This window comes from Nyctereutes procyonoides, unplaced genomic scaffold, assembly GCF_905146905.1.
Source record: "Nyctereutes procyonoides isolate TBG_1078 unplaced genomic scaffold, NYPRO_anot_genome, whole genome shotgun sequence".
Lineage (NCBI taxonomy): Eukaryota > Metazoa > Chordata > Mammalia > Carnivora > Canidae > Nyctereutes > Nyctereutes procyonoides.
The window spans coordinates 44,640-62,300 of NW_026575000.1; the positions used below are offsets into that span (position 1 = coordinate 44,640).

The 17,661-nt window shown below is 44.0% G+C and overlaps 2 pseudogenes; one reads left to right on the top strand and one right to left on the bottom strand.

The window, feature by feature from the left end:
- The first annotated feature begins 2,827 nt into the window (after positions 1-2,827).
- Positions 2,828-14,906, top strand: LOC129513965 (solute carrier family 2, facilitated glucose transporter member 3-like; annotated as a pseudogene).
- On the bottom strand, positions 12,054-17,329 carry LOC129514029 (homeobox protein NANOG-like; annotated as a pseudogene).
- Positions 17,330-17,661: the final 332 nt, after the last annotated feature.

Below are 17,661 nucleotides of genomic sequence, written 5' to 3' on the forward strand. Positions count from 1 at the left end.
GACCGGAGGAGAACAGGGCATTGAAGCTGCAAGGTCCAGCCATGAGCCTCACATGGCTATTGAGTACTTACATGTAGGTAATGCCACTGAGAAACTGTTTTGCTGATTTTTATTAGTTTAGAATCAGAGCAATTTAAAATATTTTCCCATCAAACACAACTTTGTTGTTACTTTAACTGTAGAAAATGGAGATGTGGGGATGCCTGGGTGGCTCAGTGGTTGAGCGTTTGCCTTTGGCCCAGGGTGTGATCCTGAGTCATGGGATCGAGTCCCACATCAGGTTCCCTGCAAGGAGCCTGCTTCTCCCTCTGCCTGTGTCTCTGCCTCTCTCTCTCTCTAAGTGTGTGTCTCTCACTAGTAAATAAATAAAATCTTAAAAAAAGGAAAAGAAAATGGAGATGTGTTATAAATGTGAAATATACACTGAATTTCAAAGACTTAGTAGGGGAAAAAAAAGGGAACTACCTTAGTAATAATTGTTATATTGATACTATACTGAAATGATATTATTTGGGCCCTCATGGGTCAAATAAAGTCAGTATTTAATCTCTTGTGTCTTTTAAATTTTTTAGTATGGCTACTAGCAAATTTTTCATAACATAAGTAGCTTGGATTATATTTCTATTGGACCTCACTGCCTTACAGGATATTCTTTGTCCTTTGGCTGCTAAATTCAGTTGCTGTGGTAACTTAAGGGGCCTCTAGGCTCAGTGTTTCCTGGAAGGACTGGAATGAGGTGGGGGAGGGGAAGTGTGACCTCAGGGAAGGTTTTCTTGGATGTCACGCTTCACTCATACTTGGTTCTCTCTACTAATGATCAGATTTAGAAAATAGCCTCATTAAAAAAGAGAGAGACACACACAGAGACAACATAATCTGGTTTGTGTCTGGTTCAGTAGCATCAGTTTGAATTCTAGGCGCTGAACCAAAACCCAAAAGAAAATGCACACACACACACACACACACACACCCCGTTTACCAACTAGAAAAATTGTGTCCAGTTACTGTGCTCTCTCTGCTCACCCTCTTCCCCCATCCTGAAGGAATTGCTATGCTACAAATTAACTGGCATTAGGAAATTGACCATTGATATCCATCGCTTCCCTCCAGAGCCCCAGCAAAGCCTTGATCACAATCTCTCACCCAAATCTGTTGTTAGAACCAAATTGTTTTCTTTGTTTACTCTTACACTGGAGCCTCCTCTCTCTGTCTCTGTCTCTGTCTCTCTCTCTCTCTCTCTCTCTCTCTCCTTTCGTTATCTTTCATCTTCCTTTTTTCGAATTTTTCTTATCTGTTTTCCCCCACTCATCTCAGCCTGTAATTAATAAGAATCAATTGAGACTGTCCTTTTTTATTCTGTAAGTGGAAGTGGTACAGGACTTTTGTCCCCTGCATGCCCGCAGTCCTTGGTTGGCAGCAAAGCAAAGTTTATTGAGCAAGAGTATAAAGCTCCCGGAGAGGGAGGGGGGCCCAGTGGGTTGCCCCCGGAGTTTCTAAGTTTAGGGGTTTTTATGAGCTCTTTTAAGTGAAACTTTCTTAAGTGATCAGGTTGTGCTGAGTCGTGCCAATCAGGGCTTTGGTCACGTATCTGTCTCCCTGTTTGGTTAATGTCTCTGAGCTGATGGTCTTTTTTTCCTGACATCTAGAGGCTTATGCCTTAACTGCCCCTTGCCTGTGATACCAACAAATGCTTTGTGGGTAACTGTCTTACTTTATTTAGGAATTTTTGCAGAAGTCATTTCTGCAAAGGCTGAAAAGCAAACTGTTAGTGTGGTCCTGCCTACGCTGCAATACAAGATGTCAATGCTATTTTATTTCAGCTGTCCTGACTCCATATTTTCTTGCTGGCGACCCTGGCCCTAACTACTTAACTGTTCAACTAACTCCTAACAGAATAATAAGGGAAATGCTATAAATTCCTTAAAAGCCACGACACTTTTTTGTCCTACATGCTGATGAAACCCGTTTCTTGGAGAGTACCTGACATGTAATGTGCACCCAGCAAACACCTTTTTAACTGAATTTGGTAATTGTTCCATCTTCAGATGCTATAAACCTGAGCCTAGAGGCAAAATGTTGTAGAATCAGTAGGATTCAGAATAGGTGGTTTGGTAAATGCCATATTAAGGAGTTTGGATTGTATCCCAAAAGCAGTTGATTCTCTCCTTCCTGCAGTCCAGGAGAGTTGGTCTGGCTCCCAGATACTCAGATTTTCTTCCTCCCAGGAGAGAGTGTGCTAATCAGAGAACAAGGAGAGCCAAAAAAGTGGCCCAGTTCTTTCCTTGCTAGCTTTTCTTCTCCAGACTGCCCTTCCTTCCCCTTCAAGATTGTAGACCTAGTCTATAATAAAAAGGCAGCTGATAAGTTCATGGCATTGTGAATCCTTCTGCTTACACACCTTCAAACAACCTTAACTTTCAGATAGCACCACCCCGTTGACTCTGCCTTGTGTAAATAGCATTTAGTCTCATCTCTATAGATTGACTTAATTCCCAGCAGATGGAGAACACAAATTAATTTGCCCTCCCACAGGCTTTTCTGGAGCATTTTGTCTGTGAAACTAAGATGCTATAGCAGCTATTAGAAGGGGGAAGGAGGACCAGTTTAAAAAAAAAGAAGTAGGGAGGGTGAAGGATGTGGTTTTAAAAAGGGGGTGAGAGGAGAGGGAGTTGTTGCCTAGGGTGGGGGCAGAGTTTGAAGTCACCAAATTCCGAGAGGTCACGGGATCACTTGAGCCGAGTGTGGGGCTGGGGGGGGGGTTGCTTGTCTTCCTTGCAGGCACCACCCTTTGCAGAGATTATAAATTAGTGCCTGGCGAGCTCTAACGGTGAGAGCGAGGAGGAGATGTGCTGCGGAGCTGGGGACCAGTAGGAAAACTTGCTGCCAAGAAGGACATTTTGGAGGTTTTGTTGACTGGAAGGCGGTGTCTCTGGGATCCCAACTCCCAGATCTTTATTGAAGATTGGAATAGAAGTAAATTAGGGCCATGGGGACACAGAAGGTAAGAAGGACTGATAGAATTATCAGTTACTTTTTTGCTTGTTGGGGGTACACTCCAAAGGCAGGCCTTTATGGAGGTGCTGTGCTCCGTTTTAATCTAAGTCATCTAGCCATCTTCAGGCCTGTTCGTTTCTTCTCCAGCCTGGGATGCCATGGTACTGCCAGTTATCTTTGGATGTCCAAGCCTATTAAGGATTTATCCCAGTTCCATTCACCTTCCTGTCGCAGGGAAAGCCACCTGGAGAAGCTATCTATGTGTTTTTCTCAGGGTTGTTACTGTTTTTAACATGATCACATGGTACTGAGGATGCGGGGATGAGATGCCTGAGTCTGCAGGCTGCTTGGCTGTGTTGATTCCAAGTATGGGTCTCTTGAGCCAGCAGGAAGATTCCTCTGGAAGCATTAAACCTTGAGAGGACCTGGGATTCGTTTGAGGGCATGGGTCAGTGTCCGGCCATCTGCTCTGTAACCTAGAGAGTCCTTGGATATTAAGGAGAGAGAATTCCAGTTATCTTTATTGTGGTTGTGATTGTGAGTGCACGATACATTAATGTGTTACTGTGTGTTATGGAAGCAGTATTTTTACAGGGAGAAAATCGTTGTCACCAAGGTGAACATCTCTTACTTCATTTGAAAATGAAGGAAGATAAGGGATGAAAAAACAGGGTGGAAAATGAAAAGGCCCTCAAGGATAGTAAATGATGATGAGGCCAGGCTGAAAGGAAGAAGAGGTCCTTACTGATGAGAAGTAGATTACACAGCTGTGTGCGGGCGAGGGTGCTTTGGTGCTTATACCTGGTGGCCTGGGGTGCAGGGTCAGCTTCGGAGAAGCAAAACTCCTGGCCACTCTGTCTAACCTAAAAGGAGGAGGGAGTTAAAGGTAAGGAAGGGTTGGGCAGTCGCCTCAGAAGATGTCCTCAGCCATAAAAATTGAGCTTATCTTGAACTGAAAATCTAACACTCACTTAAATTACTCCCAGCAAGGTGAGAGATGACTCCCTCCTCCCCCCCACGACTCCTGTCTGTTAGGTTGGGAGTGAACTTGTGTTCTCCCTTTGTGGGGTGGGGGTAGCGGTACAAAATGAAGTAAACGGGAAGAATTTCAAATGTGACCAGGATACCGTGGGTAGATTTTATAGATTACGTTATCCTGAGCAATAAGAACAGCCGAATGGTGAAGATACCACCACCACTCTGGCCTTCAGTAGGATCCTGGGGTACAGGATAAGACAACACTGGATCTAGCTGTTTCCAAAATAGTCCATTTTTAGGAATCCCAGGGCTCTCTTTTCCTGCAGTTCTATGCTTGCTTTTACCTGGGGCAGTTTTTTTTTTTAATAGTTTCAAACAGATTAACCGAGTTGTTCTTAACTTTCTAGCCAAATTTTCTTGGCACTTTTCCCAAGTGTACGTGGTTGTCTGTATATCTCTGGATAAGTTCTTGAGGATAACCAGTTCTTTTGTGTTCCATTTATTACCTAAATTTCATTAAGTTTTTGTTCTTTACATATCTCCTTAATCGAGAAGAAACCATCATTAGTCAAGAGGTTTAAGGAAAGTTTCTTCCCTTCTCCCTCTTCTGCCCCCCACCCCAGGTCACGGTGTCTCTGATCTTTGCCATCTCCATTGCTACAATAGGCTCTTTCTCTTTCCAGTTTGGCTATAATACCGGAGTCATCAATGCTCCTGAAACGGTGAGTGCCAGGCAACTAGAGTTAGAATTTGGAATTGGGAAATTATTCCTTTAAAGTGGTGTTCCAAAAAAAAAAAAGTGGGGTTCAACAATGAAGAGTTTCAGTAAAACTTGGTATCTAGCTTGGTGAAGGCTGGAGAGACAGAATAATATTGGTGGGGAAGGCTAACTGAATCATTAATCAAAGCAAAAAGCTCAGTTGCTCTCTATACCCTTGACTGGACTGTACCCATTCTTCCTCTCACCTTATCATGGCACACTTCTTTTGTTATCCCTCAGGGGGTTAGTTACAACGGGGGTGGGAGGGTCTTAGGGGAGGACTAGGGGTAGTCTACTGAACATCTGTGCTACTACCTATCTGGATTTTCAGGACAAATCAAAATTGTTCTTTTCAGAGCTACCATTAACCTCCAGTATGTTCTCTATCTCTTCCATCTGCATCCATTTACTTGATTCTTTAATCCGTAATGCTGTTTTCTTAGAGAAAGATCCACCCCCCAATATTTGCCCCTTCTCTCATTCAACTGTAACAGTCTGTCTGCCCACCAATCATTTTAATTTGCAGATAATAAAGGACTTTCTCAATTACACCTTGGAAGAGAAATCGGAAAATCTTCCCACTGAAGTGTTACTCACTTCCCTCTGGTCCTTGTCTGTGGCCATCTTCTCTGTTGGTGGTATGATTGGCTCCTTCTCTGTTGGACTCTGTCAACCGCTTTGGCAGGTATTGAGCAGAAACTGGGTAAGGAAGGGGGCTATACTGGTTGCATTGGGAACAGGTATTGAGAATTAGGATGGGGAGGCCATGATGCATTTGAATGAAAACATTCCCAATTCGAATTGAGGTAAACTAAGCCAACTGGCACTGAATAGAACTGCTAGAAGCTATGCTGCCCATTAAAGAGAGTCGCCTTTGCAGTCCAGCTGAAGCTAATTCAGTAGTCTCTAATAAAGTGCACTATGGAATTTCCCAGAAACATACTTGATTTACAAGGTCAGGAGTTGTTTACTTTTCTTAAAAATTTTGGGATTTCATGCAAGTGTTTTCATTATTTTATAAAGCAGGATTAGGAGGAAACATTTTATAATCCTTGGCCTGTGGTAAATGTGGATAATGGCCAAATTACTGACATTTTTTCCCCAAAAAAGAACATTGAATCTTCTCATTCCACACTGACTTAATAAAACATTGTAGAATATTTTAAGTTATAACTGGTGAAGAAATCATTTCATTTGCTAATTAGATGTTCTGGAAACACAAGTAGAATTTAACTTTAAAAAAAAAATTAAACCGGGTACCCCATGTGTCTCAGTGGTTTGGCGCCACCTTCAGCCCAGGGTGTGGTCCTGGAGACCAGGGATTGAGTCCCGCGTCGGGCTCCCTGCATGGAGCCTACCTCTCCCTCTGCCTGTGTTTCTGCTTCTATCTCTGTGTTTCTCATGAATAAATAAATAAAACCTTTAAAATAAATTAAAAATAAATAAAAATTAAAAAATTGAAGCAACCCATTTTATTTGATAATGTTTGATGTTTGTTGTGTTTGCATTTTTAAGGCCACAATGTGGCTACTCAAGTCATTGAAATTTTTTTTTTAATTAATTAATTAATTTATTTTTTAAATTTTGCTTATTAATTCATGAGAGACACAGAGGCAGAAACACAGGCTGAGGGAGAAGCAGGCTCCATGCAGGGAACCCAACGTGAGTGAAACTCCTCCCCGGACTGGGATCACACCCTGAGCCAAAGGCAGATGCTCAACCATGTCCCAAGTCATTGAAATTTTAATGTGCTTTTCCCATAACTCCCTGTGACTTTCTTCCTATTGTTATTTTATTAGCAAAAGAACCTAATAGAGGAAGTGGGGTCTCCCAGGAAAGGAATGCAGAGAAAGGTAAAAACAGAATGAGGGGGATCCCTGGGTGTTGCAGCGGTTTGAGCCTGCCTTTGGCCCAGGGCGCGATCCTGGAGACCCGGGATCGAATCCCACATCGGGCTCCCGGTGCATGAAGCCTGCTTCTCCCTCTGCCTGTGTCTCTGCCTCTCTCCCTCTCTGTGACTATCATTAAAAAAAAACAGAATGAGGGATGAAATTTTACCCTTTAACAGTAGGCTCTCTTTGGCTGCATATTTAGGATCTCCCTGGGAGCTTTTAAAAGTGCCAGGGTTTCAGAACTCCCTGGATAATTCCAGCAGACCACCCAAGGGGAGAGTTGCTGAAGCTCTAGTTTTTCCCAACATCTGCAGTAAATTTTCAGTGTTAATCTCTTACTTCCATTTTCGGTTAGCTGTTTCCATGGCTTTGCCTCCCACATTTAACACATAGATGCAGTAATTTGTTATTTTATACTGGCTATCAATACTAATTGAAGATGGCCTCCCCACAAGCTAGCCTGGAGCCAGGAGAGCTGAGGCTGTCCACTTTCTGCCCATAAAAAAAAAAAAAAAAAACCTTAGTCTGAAATCAGTCTTCATTAGTATGTTGGTGGCATCCAAGCAACTATATTATAATAAAATGCAGTAAGAAGCATAAAAAGAGGGCAGCCTGGGTGGCTCAGTGGTTTAGCGCTGCCTTTAGTCCATGGACTGATCCTGGAGAGCCGGGATCAAGTCCCACGTCAGGCTCCCTCCGTGGAGCCTGCTTTTCCCTCTGCCTGTGTCTCTGCCTCTGTGTGTGTGTCTCTCATGAATAAATAAAATCTTTTAAAAAAAGAAGCATAAAAGGATCAGCACTGGTCCAGAAATTTCTCTTGAATGTGTTCAGGGACCAGCTGTATCAGGATTGCCCAGTACCAATGGTTCTCAAACCTTAGCTAGAATCCAATCACCCAGATGGCTTTTGGGAACAGATTGCTGGCCTCTGTCCCAGAGTCAGACTTAATGATTTAGTAAATTGGGATGGGGTGGGACAATTTTAATTTCTTGCAGATTTGAAGCTAATGCTGTTAGTTAGTGTGCAACTTAAACAAGCTTTCTAGGTGAGTTTTATGCATACAAAGGTATAAAACCATTGATCTTATCCCAGCCAGAGATGTTCTGATAATAGTAAGAGGAAAAGTTAGACCACAAGAGAAGATCTGTGAACCTGGAGAAGGGTAGAGAGATAAGGAAAGGAGGAAAGAGGGATCCCTGGGTGGCGCAGCAGTTTGGCGCCTGCCTTTGGCCCAGGGCGTGATCCTGGAGACCCGGGATCGAATCCCAGGTCAGGCTCCCGGTGCATGGAGCCTGCTTCTCCCTCTGCCTATGTCTCTGCCTCTCTCTCTGTGACTATCATAAATAAATAAAAAAAATAAAATAAAATAAAAAGAAAGGAGGAAAGAGATCAGGCCTATTTTGCTAACTTCTCTTGTCTTCATTTAACCTTTCAGGCGCAATTCAATGCTTATGGTCAACCTCTTGGCTGTCGCTGGTGGCTGCCTTATGGGGTTCTGCAAAATAGTGCAGTCGGTTGAAATGCTGATCCTGGGCCAATTGATTATTGGCCTCTTCTGCGGCCTCTGCACAGGTTTTGTGCCCATGTACATTGGGAGATCTCTCCCACTGCCCTACGGGGGGCCTTCGGCACTCTTAACCAGCTGGGCATCGTCATCGGGATCCTGGTAGCTCAGGTACTCTAGAGCTCATGCTTTGAGTTTCAGTCATGGCTCATTAAATGAGGTGACATAGATAAGCTCAGGAATATCTGCATCTATTCAACTATATGGAAGTTGCAGGTACTTTTCTTATTGCAACTCACAGACAGCTAAAGAAGCAGGAAGGGTAGAGAAAGAAACTTTGTTCCTGCTGTAAAAAAAATGGATGATTTGCGGAAATGTGTTTTTTCTGACTTTTTTTTAACCAACTTGTGGCTTATATAAAGAATGAGCTTTACAGTATCATATTGATCTGGTTTCTAGATCTTCGGTCTGAAAGTCATCATGGGAACTGAAGAGCTTTGGCCCTGCTCTTGGGCTTCACCATCATTCCAGCTGTCCTGCAAAGTGCCGCCCTTCCATTTTGCCCCGAGAGCCCTAGATTTTTGCTCATTAACATAAAGGAAGAGGAGAATGCTAAGGAGAGTGAGTATCCTTCACACTTTGACTGTAGGGATTTTAGGGTTGTGGTTTAGGGCATTGGATCTGTTTGGTCCTCTCCTTTCCTTGCCCCTCAGAACCCAAATGGAGACTTGCCTGATTGCTCTCCAGTCAGAAACTTTCAACCCCTAAAGAGTGACGTGAGAAGCAGGTTAAGGCACAGATGCTAATTGATGAGCCATATCCAGAGCTCATCTCTGTGGCTTTTGTCCAGCTGTATTAGAGGGGAAATGAAGATGGAATAGCACCTAATCTTTATCTTTTGTTTGACCAGTCCTCCAACGATTGTGGGGCACCCAGGATGTGAGTCAGGACATCCAGGAGATGAAAGATGAGAGTGCTAGGATGGCACAAGAAAAGCAAGTCACTGTGCTGGAGCTCTTCAGATCGCGCAGCTACCGACAACCCATTATCATTTCCATCATGCTCCAGCTCTCCCAGCAGCTCTCTGGAATCAATGCTGTGAGTAGCTACTCTGTGGCCAGCGGGGGTTGCCCACTGCACTTAACTCACTAGAGGGGCTGAGCACAGGCAGTTGCTCACTTTGTTCCATCTACAGAGCCAGAGTCCCCCAGTGATGCTTGCCACACAGCAGCCACTCCAAAAATGTTGATTACCCAATTTTAACTTAGTTTTTTTATAAGATTTATTTTAGGGGCACCTGGGTGGCTCAGTCAGTTAATGATCTGCCTTCAGCTCAGGTCATGATCTCAGGGTCCTGGGATCGAGCCCCAAATCGGGTGCCCTGCTGAGCAGGGAGCCTGTTTCTCCATCTCCCTCTGCCTGCCTTTCACCCTGCTCATGTTCTCTCTCTCTAATAAATAAAATCGTAAGAAAGAAAAAGATTTATTTATTTTAGAGAGAGGGGCAGAGGGATAACAAACCTTGAGCAGACCCTGCACTAAGTGCAGAGTGCGACATGGGGCTCAATCTCACAACCCTGAGATTACCACCTGAGCCAAAACCAAGAGTAGGACACTTAACCAACTGCACCATCCAAATACCCCTGTTTTTATTTATTTACCATTTTTTAAGTTTATTTAAGTCATCTCTGCACCCACTGTGGGGCTCAAACTCAGAACCCCAAGATCAAGAGCCAGCCTGGTGCCCCTGTTTTTATTTAAGATTCTATCTGCAGTATGTATTTTCCATGTGGAAAAAATTAAGAAAATAAATAATAAACGAAAAATTCATCACCTTTAGTCTCGGAACTTCTAAACATTTGTCCTTTCAAACTTTTTTCAGTATATAGGACATTACAAATGTGGGACTCGATCCCAGAACTTCAGGATTATGCCCTGAGCCGAAGGGAGACCCAACCACTGAGCCACTCAGACGTCCAGAGTCTTATTTTAGAAAATACAAATATACATAGTTTCTATCCGAGGTTATATGTATTTGAAGAGTTGTTTCCTGAGAAGGTAAATCCCAGCGTAGACACAAAAAAGTCTGACAAATACAGCTATAGAGGCAAAAACACAGGATGAAATAATAATTCCTGGCCCAAACCGTAGGGACTGAACCTAGATGATCTAGATCCTGTTCCCTTGTTACTTTGAGGTTTGAGTCCAATATTTTGACATCTGTTTAACTATGGTAGCTATAGCAACTTTACATTTCAGCACACTGACCAGTAAATAATTAAAAATAATATATACTAAAGAGTAGTTTATTTAATAGTATATGTTAAAAGGATAGCTGGTATCATTTGCTAAAACACTTGGAAGGGACCTAGAGGGATCCCTGGGTGGCGCAGCAGTTTAGCGCCTGCCTTTGGCCCAGGGCGTGATCCTGGAGACCCGGGATCGAATCCCAGGTCAGGCTCCCGGTGTATGGAGCCTGCTTCTCCCTCTGCCTGTGTCTCTGCCTCTCTCTGTGTCTCATTAATAAATAAAATCTTAAAAAAATAATAATAAAGCTGGCATTTACCAAAGATCTTTAAAAATAAAAAAATACGGGCACTTCTTTTTTAAGACTCAGTGGTTGAGCAGCTGCCTTCAGCTCAGGGTGTGAACCTGGGGTCCTGGGAGGAGTCCGACATCCTGCTCCCTGCAGGGAGCCTGCTTCTCCCTGGGCCTGTCTCTCCTGGATAAATAAAATCTTTTTTAAAAAATAAAAAATGTCTTAAAATAAGCTTGTTTCAACTTAGTTTTTTTCTGGCAGAGTGTAATTGGACAGAAGGGTGGACACAGAACCTTCCCTGTGAGTTATATTAGCTGACCTTCTCCCCATCCCCTCCTTTTTAAAAAGATTTTATTTACTCATGAGAGACAGAGGCAGAAACACACAGGAAGAGGGAGAAGCAGGCTACATGCAGGGAGCCCGATGCGGGACTCCATCCCAGGTCTCCAGGATCATGCCCTGAGCTGAAAGCAGACACCCAACCGCTGAGCCACCCAGGCATCCCCAACATTCTTCTTTTAACTGCAAATAACCACAAATTTTATTGTTTCATTATTATACACATAAGGGAAATAAATTAGTTCAGATTAATTGGTCTGTCACTTAGCATTGCATACTTGGTATCCTTTCCTTTCCTTTCCTTTCCTTTTTTTTAAGATGCTACTTAATTATTCTTGAGGGACAGAAACAGAGGGACAAGCAGGCTCCATGCAGGAAGCCCGACGTGGGACTCGATCCTGGGTCTCCAGCATCACGCCCCGGGCTGAAGGCAGGCATTAAACAGCTGAGCCACCCAGGGATCCCTCACTTTTACCCATTTCTAATAGCAGCCTCCCCCCAATGGCTAGAGAAATGTCAGTTGTTTCCTATCCCATTGGACTATAAAGACCCATGTTTAGTCCAATTTTTACTCACTGAGTGACTGGTGAAATCGGGGTAGAGACAACAGAAGGTAAAAGTGGATATTTTATTTGTACTTAAGCCATCCAAACTGGCAGTATTATCATGATACATTAAAATACAAGACATCTTTCTACAACTACTAGAATGAACAAATTAACAATTCTAGTAAATCACAAAGGGCAGAGGAAACCAAGGAAGCATATTGTATATAGCTTAACCCTTCACTGTTAATGGAGGTGATGAAAACAAGACTCACAATCTCAGAAAATACAATTATCCTTTATCACAGGTCTTTGTATTTTTACTTCCTTTTCTTGATATAATCTACAGCCTAAAGATACCTGAATTAGTATTACATCTAGTTATCTATAGCCAGAAACATCTTATCATGTTGTCCATAGCAGCCAACTACTGAAACCTTTGACTCCAATCATATCCCCTCAATGGATACACTCAGCATAATAGGACATTATCGAGGCAGAGATATAGGACCCTAAAAGACAAATCCAATCAGAAATAATACTGCCCAAATTGAGATCGAATAATATACTTATCAGCACACATCTTCAGGTTGAATGTTCAGAGTAATTTGGGAAAAAATCCATTATTTCCTGAGTACTAAAATACTTAGTGGGTTGCTGTGGGACACCATGGCTTTCCCCAGCAGTTTTGAAGATGGACTCCAGATCGCCCATAGAATTTTGCTGGAACTGGATCGGGAGCTGCAGCGATTCCTCTTCACAGCTGTGGAGTGGATTGTTTCAGGCCTGGTTGTTTCCGGCTTCGGGGCACCAGGTCTGACTTTTCCAGGTCTGGCTGCTCCAATTTGGGGTTATTCCAGGCCTGGCGGCTCCACAGTGGGAGGTTTCCAGAAGGGTTCAGCAGGTACCCCTGGTGACAGGGATAGAAGCCTGCGTATTCCGTGGTGGCAGAGCTGTTCTGAAAGGGAATGGCGGGTTAACCCAAGAGCTCTAAGGAAAATCAGAATTGTGTGTGGGCCGCGTCTTAAGCTTTAGCAATGAGCAGAACGGGAAAGTCCTTGAAAAGAAAGCAGAAAAAAATAAAAGCTTCCTGTTACCTGAGTCACACTGTTGCTCTCCTTTTGCAAGTTTCTTTTCTGCTGCCTCTTGCTTTTCATCCTCCGGTTCTGGAACCAGATTTTAACCTACAAGGGAAAAGTGACAGGAAGACATGAAATACCAGTAGTGCGGATATGCTAGGGATCAAAGATTACTGTTGACATTGTTTCCCCCGACAACAGCTATCTAAAGCTCAGGAACAAGACAAACTTCTAGAGTCCTTCCTTTCATTCACGGAAACAATGTTCTAGGGATGGATGTCAACGCCCTTTTTCAATGAGCCTACCAGTTTAGAGAAGACACATTACATATCTATTCACTAGGAAGTTCACGTTTACTGTTCTTAAAGGATTTTATCTATTTATTCATTGGAGACATAGAGAATCAGAGACACAGGCAGGAGAAGCAAGCCCCACATGGAGAGCCTGATATGGGACTCTGATCCCAGGACCCCAGGGTCACACCCTGGGCCAGAGGCAGATGCTCAACCACTGAGCCACCCAGGTACCCCTAGAAGATTCACATTTAAATAAATGTCTAGGAGTGCCCGTGTGGCTCAATGGGTTAAGCGGCTGCCTTAGGCTTGGGTCATAATCTCAAGGTCCTGGTATCCAGCCCCATATCAGGCTCCCTGCTCAGCGGGAAGTCTGCTTCTCCTTTTCCTTGAATGTCCTGCTGTCTTTCTCAAATAAATAAAAATAAATAAATAAAATAAAAATTAAAAAATGAATGAATGAATGTCTACACACCTCTCTATTCATACTTACTAACGCCCCTAGTTGGTTAAATGTACTTTGTGATTAAAAAACCTCCTCCATAAGCACACTTTTTTAAAAAGATTTTTAATTTATTTATTCATGAGAGACACACACACAGAGGCAGAGACTCAGCCAGAGGGACAAGCAGGCTTCACGCAGCAAGCTCGATGTGGGACTCGATCCTGAATCCTGGGATCACACCCTGAGCTGAAGGCAGACGCTGAGCCACCCAGGCATCCCCATAAGCACACTTCCATTTAATACAATAATAGTGGTAATTTTAACTCAAAAATTATGAAATATACCACTAGGACAACTACTGAGAAAATATCGTTATGTAGGAGCACACAGTAAACTTAAACTTCCAAATGATTTACAATGATAAATTAGAAAATGAAATTGAGAAGGACCAGAAGTATGTATGTACAGGTGTACACACACACAATAACTTCTGGAATGGAGGTCTTTGGGGATGCCTGGGTGGCTCAGCGATTGAGCATCTGCCTTTGGCTCAAGGTGTGATCCTGGAGTCCCAGGATCATCGTCCCACATGGGGCCCTCCTGCGTGGAGCCTGCTTCTCCCTCTGCTTGTTTCTCTGCATCTTTCATGAATAGAGAAAATCTTAAAAAAAAGGAATGGAGGACTTTGTCTAAGTATGGCACCAGTGATAGAAAAACACCATAAAATATCTGACTGAATAATAACAACATGAAACATAATTAACCTCATTAGTAATCATGCATACAGATAAAAGATTCCATTTTAATTTAATAAGCAGTGTTGGTTAAGGACTCTCCCTATCCCGGAAGATGAGATTATATAACTCCTTTGATCAAGGAGAAATTGGAAATATTTTTATGATCTTGGCATGTGCAATATAGAAAAACTAGTTAAGTAAATTATGGCATATTAAAGAGAACCTTTTTTAAGATTTTTATTTATTTATTCATGAGAGAACAGAGAGAGAGAGAGAGAGAGAGAGAGAGAGGCAGAGACACAGGCAGAGGGAAAAGCAGGCTCCATGCAGGGAGCCCAACGTGGGACCTGATCCCAGGACCCCAGGATCACGCCCTGGGCTGAAGGCAGGCACTTTAACTGCTGAGCCACCCAGGTGTCCCAAGAGAACTTTTTAAAAAGGATTTTGTTTATTTGACAGAGAAAGAGCACAAGCAGGGGCAGCGGCAGGCAGAGGGAGAAGCAGGCTTCCTGATGAGCAGGGAGCAATATGTGGGGCTCAGTCCCAGGACCCTGGCACCACGACCCTAGCCAAAGGCAGACGCTTAACCGACTGACCCACCCAGGTGCCCTAAAGAGAACATTAAAGATGATCGTGAAATGTTACAAAGATCTCACTTTCGTATTAAAATTATTTGTAGGGTGTGCACAGATAACAGGCTACACACGGATGTTAGTAACGCTCATCTGCAAATTAGCGTTTTTATTTCTCACTGCAAGGACAACAAAACCAACCCTACCTGCTTATAGCTGAGGTTCAGAATGTTGGAAAGTTCTTGCATCTGCTGGAAACTGAGGTATTTCTGTCTCTGATATCGATCATTGAGAACATACAGCTGGATCTGAGAGAACACAGTCCTCATCTTCTGTTTCTTGCCCTGGGTCGCATCTTCCTTCCTAGCTGTTCTCTCCTCTCCAGAGGTGGGTGGGAGTTTTACCCACGGACTGGTGGAAGAATCGGGGCTGTCCTGAGTAAGCGGATCCATGGAGGAAGGAAGAGGAGAGACTGTTGGGAATAAAAAAGACACTTTTCTCTAAAACTTTCCAAATACTAAATTATCTTTAGCAAATTTATTGTTTTCAAAGCATTTTTAAAGTCCTCACAACCTCAGAATTAGGGAGTAAGTAAAAATTTAACTCTTACATGACCCTGAACACTTTTTCTAGCCTTTGTGTGATGCCACTACAGTAAGTATACTAGTTGGCACCTTAAAAAAAAAGTATACACACACACACACACACACACACACACACACATAATATACACACCCAACATGGAGCTCAAACTCACATCAAGATGAAGAGTCATTTAAAAAAAAAATTCAGAGTCACACGGTCCACCAACTGAGCCAGCTAGGCACCCCTGGAACCTCTTTTGACAAAAGCTTTTTACTGCAAATTGATGCTCAAGAGCCTAGGCTGTGGCTACTCAGAAAGGTGGGAATGATCGCGGACTCCCTTCGGTACACGTAACCGTCACCCACAGCAGATTCTGGGGACCCTTTAAAATCCAGTTTTATTACTTCCCAGTTCTAAACGCCAGGACTAGCAGGAACTGGGAATTCTGCGAGGCTTCTGTTTCAATACAGACTCTGCCCTTTATTAGCTCTGTCACCGCATTTCCAGAATTATTTGTCTCCCTCCCAGAGTTCCTTAAATCGAGTAAAGCAAAGTGGCTGAGAAAGTTGGCTAGCACAGGACCTGGCATATATGGACTTTCTAATTACTAATTAACTTCCTATATTGCCTACATTTGGTAGCCACGTAGTCTTAACTACAATGCAGTATTTACTCCCCATGCTCAAATTCAGCTCTCCCCTAGTCATGGATAAAGTGACAGCCTTTATGGGGCAAGAATTCACAATTTTATGCTTTTCGTAAATAGATCGAGAAGGAAAGAAAGTGGTGGTAGACCAAGGACTACAGCGGGGCTTCGCCTAAAAATCAGCTCTACAAACTAGCACTTGGCTCGCTAAGGAGATTGTGCCCACTTGCTTATTCCTACTTGCTCACACCCCAGGGAGGTCTCACGATCCAGCACTGCATTTTCAACATTAGAAATTATGAAAGGACATCAGCATGAAGCTTAGGAAAACAGGGTACCATGTAAATAACTTTTAAGTCACTTTTTATCAGAAGCTTTTAAGAGATGATCTTTTTACCACAAAGCTTTTAAAAAATGGTAAAAGCTAGTTTTACGTTTTCATTTTTAACAATTACTGCGGGATTGATTTACCAAAAACAGTGGTACTGCCTTACTTACCTCTACAGTGTCCTCAGCACATCCCCTCCCACATGTGGTTACCATTCAGAAGCCGGACTGGGTTTCAGATCTGGGCTCTAGCCACTTTGACTGTCAGAAGATTAAACCTTCTGGAATTATCTACCGTAAAATGGGATGGACATTTCTTCGGGATGTTGGACACTGGGCATAGCAGCCTCCCAGAAACTCAGAACCGCCCCCTAGTTAACACCCACAGAGCCAAACCAACCACTAGTGTCGTACAAAGGCAAGATGTTTCAACCAGGTGACATCCGTAACTAGCCACGCTACTTCTGGCCCTCCCGGAAAGACAGACGAGTCAGAAAGGTGATGCTCCTCGCACCCCCACCTGCAGCGGTGATGTTAGGATTTCTGGCTTGGCAGCAGCATTAGTATTTAATAGGATTAGTACTAATACTAGTATTACTATTTACGGTGACTGTGGGCTCAGCACTCTGGGACCACTCGGCCATCAGCTCATTTATCACAACCCCTGGACTTCCACAGCGCCTGCGCACGCGAGCCCGCAAATACCCCGTCTGCTATCGAAAGGCCAGCGTCCTGCGGCCCTCGTCTCTTGCCTGACATCTGAGACAGGTGAAAGGACACGCCACCAAAGTACAGCGGAGACAGGTGTCAGAGGTCTAATGGAGGACACCTGCTTAGATTAATGCGCTACAATTGCTCAGGAGGGACACGATCGGCCCTGCCCCCCCTCCTGTCACTTTTCCCTCCAGGAGATCAGCTCTTGGAGGACCTGACTTCCCCCTTACCGGTCTCCGCGCGGGGCGTCTCAGCAGAGGACGTTGGCAAGGACGCAGGATTTTCTCGGGGCCCGGAAATCTCAGGCATTGGAGAAGGGCCCCTAGAGTTGGGTGCTTCGGGGCCAGCCGGGCATTGGGGCGGAGCTGGATCCGCACTCATGTCGCTGGGGTGAGGGTAGAGGGGGGGAAACAAAAAGAAAGAGCGAGGTGGTAAGAGGCCCAGGCTTACGGCTCTAGGTGGAAGAGCGGAGAGAAGGACGAAGGCCGCCACGTGTAAGGAGTAGGTGAAAGACAAGATGCAGTGGGGCACGGGCGACAGCGACAGGCCGGCCCCTCGGCAGAAGGGGACTATTCTGGAGGCCCCGGATTTATAAGGAGGCTCCGCCACCCTCAGCCCCGCCCCTGCTGGCAGCCCCACGCCCACACACATCCTACCTGCCAGCCTCCCCGAGGCCATCGTAATGGAAAAGGTCGCTGCCGGGTATTCCAGAC